Source organism: Coenobita brevimanus, chromosome 86 (assembly GCF_032717465.1).
Source record: "Coenobita brevimanus isolate Jiangsu-jjx chromosome 86, ASM3271746v2, whole genome shotgun sequence".
Taxonomy (NCBI): domain Eukaryota; kingdom Metazoa; phylum Arthropoda; class Malacostraca; order Decapoda; family Coenobitidae; genus Coenobita; species Coenobita brevimanus.
The window spans coordinates 13,679,405-13,685,245 of NC_137039.1; the positions used below are offsets into that span (position 1 = coordinate 13,679,405).

At 43.9% G+C, this 5,841-nt stretch overlaps 1 non-coding gene across 1 annotated transcript; it reads right to left on the bottom strand.

The window, feature by feature from the left end:
- Window positions 1–2,378: 2,378 nt before the first annotated feature.
- LOC145410893 (5S ribosomal RNA) lies at window positions 2,379–2,497 on the bottom strand. Its single transcript, XR_013899344.1, has one exon. It is a non-coding gene; the product is annotated as a 5S ribosomal RNA (ribosomal RNA).
- Window positions 2,498–5,841: the final 3,344 nt, after the last annotated feature.

Below are 5,841 nucleotides of genomic sequence, written 5' to 3' on the forward strand. Positions count from 1 at the left end.
TTGACTCTATCAGATAGGTATACGAGAAGCTACAGAACGTGATGAAAGTTTTTTTCGGTTTATCCGATGGAGCCAGGATTCCGGGGGCTTGACTAATGAGTGAATGGAAGAGTGGCCCATTGAATTGGGCAAACCTAGGCTGTCTGGACGTTGCAACTCCTCACCTTGCCCTAGGGTGGGAAAGGAGATCTGGATGATAATGATGATGATGATGATGATGATTATTATTATTATGTGGAGATTGCCAAGCGTGAAAGGATTGATCTTGCTGGTGAGTCTCTTGATTGTGTGGAAGAGTTTTGTTATTTGGGAGACATGTTATGTGCTGGAGGTGGGGCAGGAGCAGCTCTATGGCTAGAGTGAGGAGTGGCTGAAAGAAGTTCAGGGAGCTGTTGCCTCTCCTGACATTGAGGGGGCTCTCCCTCCGTGCTAAAGGATCTTTGTATGCAGCATGTGTTGGGAGTGTAATGTTGTATGGTAGTGAGACCTGGGCTGTAAAGGACGAGGATATTCCCAGGCTCAAACGTACAGAAATGACAATGATTAGGTGGATGTCCAGTGCGTCCCTGAGTGTGAGGCCTGGGGGAGGGGGGGGGGGCTAGGTTTGTGACGGAAGAGTTGAGAGGTAGGATGGGACTGGAGTGTATTGGTGGTGTGATGAGGAGGGGTAGATTGAGATGGTTTGGTAGGAAGGATGGGAGTGGAGTGTATTGGTGTTGTGATGAGAAGGGGTAGATTGAGATGGTTTGGGAGGAAGGATGGGACAGCAGTGTATTGGTGTTTTGAAGAAGAGGGATAGATTGAGATGGTTTCGGAGGAAGGATGGGACTGCAGGTGTATTGGTGTTGTGAAAAGGAGGGGTGGACTGAGATGGTTTGGGCATGTTGAGAGGATGGGGGATGACAATTGGGTGCAGAAAGTGAAAAGTGTTAATGTTGTGGGTTGGGTTGCGAGAGGCAGACCGAAAAAGACCTGAGACGAGATCATAAGGGATTGAACAGGGAGGCTGCAAGAGATCAAGCAGCATGGAGAACCACCATTACGTGACTAAGACTGATGCATGCATGTTGGAGCCTTCATAAACGAAACGAAACGAAAAGAAAAAGTGAAACGAAATGATTCCCGTATTTATTGCCCTTACTTCATCATCATTGCTGAGATGTACCAATAGATTAACGCTGGAATATGACGCTAGTCATGAAGAAGTGCCATGTACGTGGATCCGCAGCATTGTCTTATTCTGCCACTGGGCTACGTGAAAGAAATTCTAATATGATGCTAGTCACGAAGAAGTGCTATGCCACAAACAGTTTCCACCTCATTTTGTCCTCCAGCATCTGTCTGTCCTCCCTCCTGCTCACACTTTCCTCATTCTTCTCTCCACCACATCCCTCCACCTCTTCCTCGGCCTCTCTCTCCCCTTTCCCACGCTGCACCGCACTCACATACACTCTCCTAGTCAGTCTCTCAGTCTCCATTATCTCCACATGGCCAAAGCGTCTCATGGTACGCCTCTCAACACAGTCAGTCACATCCACATCCACACCACAACGCTCCTTTACCTCCTCATTTGTCTGTCTGTCTCTCCACCTAACTCCACATACACATCAACACCACAACGCTCCTTTACTACCTCATTTGTCGCAGCGTTGTCGTAAAATGCATGAATTTCCCGTTCCTCTTACATGTTCTCTTTGGTGACAGAATGATAGAAAACGTAATTTTGGTATAAATATTATGGTACACTCGTGTATTATTGATATAGCAGACATACGTATGAAACATGAATTAAAACATATTGTGCATCGATAAGTATTGAAGTTAAATGGTTAATATACTAAAATAAACCTTTGGTAAATGCTGGACTGTAACGAAATAAGAGACATAAAGACGTAAGTTTGTCCACACACAACAAATAAAAAGAGACTAACCATGTAGCTAATACATTCGATAGCCTATCCCTGCACGATAAAAGAGTGTATGTGAGTGAGGTGGAGGAGGGGAGAGGAGGGGGAGATCGAGGATGAGATGGAGGGATGGAGTAGAGAGGTGTTGCAGAGAGGGAGGTGTAAGTTGGGGGGATGGTGAGTGAGAGACTAAGCACGAATATATTACATCCGTTTATAATTTCTAATCGTGAAGTCCCGTTGGCCATCATACTATGCCAAACTGATTCGCTGTTCACCTAAACACTATTTACGGCGAGAATTGCTTTTGTTATTCCTGAACATTTTTACATATATATATATATATATATATATTCCATCCATCCATTGCCAGACGCCATGTATCCCAAACGGGGTGGTCAAGGGCTTAGAGTTAATTGTTTTACAGGGAGGGGCACTAATCCTCCACCAATCCCACTTGACACGTAGGGATGCCAACAGCATCTGGTGTTCCCAGGCGGTCACCCATCCAAGTACTAACCAGACCCAACATTGCTTAACTTCGCTGATCAGACGGGAAGCGGTGTACTCAACGTGGCATGGCCGTTTTATATATATATACATATATATATATATATATATATATATATATATATATATATATATATATATATATATAATAACAGAACAGAGAAAGGAAAAACAAATGAATATAAAAAAAATCCATACACCAGATTACTGGTGTCCTCTGTTCATAAAATATCTGTAAAAGTTAGACTTGAACAGCTGTGAGTTGAAGTTTTGAGGGATACAACTCTGGGGAAGCGAGTTCCAGAGAGATGCAGTTTGGGGAATGAAAGAATTCTGATAGGCAGAAGTTCTGCAATATGGCTGAGTGACATTCCAGTCATGAGCGCTACCAGATGCCCATGTAGCACGAGGGAAGGCATGGAGAGGTGACACCATGAATGCAATGTCTGAACATTTGCCATAAAAGTATCTGTAAAATAATGCAAGGGAGGCATCATTCCTTCTTACTTGTAGGGGAGGTAGTTTATTAGTAATAGCAGGGTTGTATGACCGCAAGTGTTTAGCTTTTGCCTTGTTAATAATTTGCCAAGTAATAAGGCAGCAGAAAGTGAAAAGTGTGAACATTCGGGTAAGGTTTGCGAGAGGTAGACCGAAAAAAACCTGGGGCGAGGTCATTGAGAGTGACCTCAGAGATCAGGGACTCAACAGGGAGGCTGCCAGAGATCAAGCATCATGGAGAGCCGTCATTAGGTGACCAAGGTCAATGCATGGAAGCAGGTTGGAGCCTTTATAAACGAAACGAGACGAAAACGAAACGATGATAGTACCGTACAGTTGGCCTGGACATGGCACTTATAGTGTAGATGCCACACAGCAATAAAAGTGATTTTGTTCCCACCAAACACTACCAGTCTGATGTAGCCATTCAGTCAGGAGATCATTCCAACACGCTTCTCACTTTCTGCACACAACTGTCATTCCCCATCCTCCCCAGATACCCAAACCAACTCAGTTTACCCCTCCTTATCACAATACCAGTACATTCCAGGGTGTTTACGTGCACGGCCATGTAAGGCAATGCACACACGGGGCTGGAGGTGGCGGGGTTGAACACAGAGGACTGGGGGTGACCTAGAGGTTCACCTACCACCACAGCACGGGGTCAGTGCTCATGTTACGACACTCCAGCCATTGTGGAACTGTTGGCACTGAGTGGATATGATAATAAACATAGTGTCAGTGAGGGGCAATGTCTGTGGCAGTCATCCAACGAGGGTGACGCTAAGTATCCGTGCACACGTCAGTCCTGGCAACACCCTTCACTGGTGCACATAGGGTACCTGTGCAAGGGGCCAAAAGAACACTGGGAGAAGGTTTGTCATGAGGAGTGGCATTATTTGGTGATGTGATGAGGAGTGGCATTATTTGGTGATGTCATGAGGAGTGGCATTATTTAGCTCCTCCACACCATCAAGATATGTCACTCAGCAAAGCCATACAGGAGATGGAGCAAGAGAAATCTACCACACTCAGAGTAACTATGAGAAGGCCAAAGACACAACACATACGGTAATGAAGAGACCAACACAGCAGCAACTGAGCAAAATATCGGAGGTGGCCGACTACTTCAAGATTAATGGACGTGATTCCAAGGTGGCGACCATCATCCACTCACTTGATGTAGTGCTGCCTACTTCTTCCGTCACCTTTATCACTCTATTCCCATGTCTGCCTTCCTCGTTTCCTATTTCTCACCATCATCCACTCCCTTCAAGTAGTGCTCCCTACTTCTTCCTTCACCTTTATCATTTTTGTTTTTTTTTCTGTGTCTGCCCTCCTCTCTTCTTATTCCTCACCATCATCAACTCACTTGATGTTGTGCTGCCTACTTCTTCCTTCACCTTTATCATTCTTTTTCTGTGTCTGTCCTCCTCTCTTCCTATTTCCTACCAGTATCCACTCACTAGATGTAGTGCTGCCTACTTCTTCCTTTACCCTTGTCATTTGTTTTTTTTTTCTGTGTCTGCCCTTCTCTCTTCCTGTTTCTCACCATCATCCACTTACTTGATGCAGTGCTGCCTACTTCTTCCTTCACCTTTGTCATTCTTTTTCTGTGTCTGTCCTCCTCTCTTCCTATTTCTCCCATCTTTCCTGTCACTTTTTATTATTATTCTTTCCTTTCCAGGTGGCTTTATATTGAGTGACAAGCCTAATGGTTTCCTGTAAGCCAAGAAACCATTTACAACGCTGGGTGGTAACCATATAACCAAACCATACGTGTTCCCTTCGTGTCAAAAAGTGGGTTGGCGGAGGGTTAGTGCCGCCCCTCCTCGTAAAACAACTAACTCAAAGGCAAATGGCCACCCCTGACGGGATAATGGTGTCTAGCGATAGATAGATAGATAGTTCGTAGTAGAAAAATACGGGTCATGGTGGATGGAATTTATTCTCAGTTTCATTCCATAAATGCTGGCGTACCTCAGGGATCAGATTTGGCACCAACCCTCTTTCTCATACATATAAATGACCTTCTATCTGCCATGCACAACCCAATACACTCTTATGCTAATGACTCGACCCTTCATAGTTCTTTCACATTTAGTACCTCCTTTACACAATTTGATATTATAACTTCCCCAAAAAACACAGCAATTTCTTTGAACCAGGACCTTTCTAAAATTAATCAATGGGGACAAAAAAAATCTGGTCTCATTTAATGCCCAGAAAACTAAATACATTAATTTCTCCAATAGAAAGAATCCATCAGACTCTCACATAATTTTAAATGATGTCAGTATTCCCATATCCACTATAATTGATATCCTAGGTGTCACTCTAAACCCCAACCTAAGCTGGACAACTTATGTTAAATCCCTTGCTAAAAATGGTTCTAAAAAACTGGGTCTCATGTACAGAGTTTGTGAGTTCTTCACTAACGAGCGATGGCCACAATATACAAAAGTCATGTGCGTTCTCAGATCAAATACTGTTCACCATTGTGGAGTGGATGTGGAGCGGTTGCACTGAGGCAGTTGGACAAAATTCAAAATAAAGCCATTAGATTAATCAATAATCCTGCCATAACACAGGACCTTCCTCCGTTATCAGTACGTAGAGAAGTTGCTTCTTTAGCACTATTTTATCGATATTTTTACCGTAAGTGCTCCAACGAACTGGCTTCAATTGTGCCTCCCCTTCACATTTTCTCCCGAAATACTCGGGCACCTGGGAGCGCCCATGAACTCACACTCTCTCCCCCACAATGCAGAACTTCTGCTTATCAAAATTCATTTATCCCCAGAACTACTACTCTCTGGAATTCACTTCTTGGGAGTTGCTTCCCACATACATTTAATCCTCTCAATTTTAAATCCAATTGTTATAAGTATTTTATGAATGGAGGATGCCTTCAGGCACATGGAGT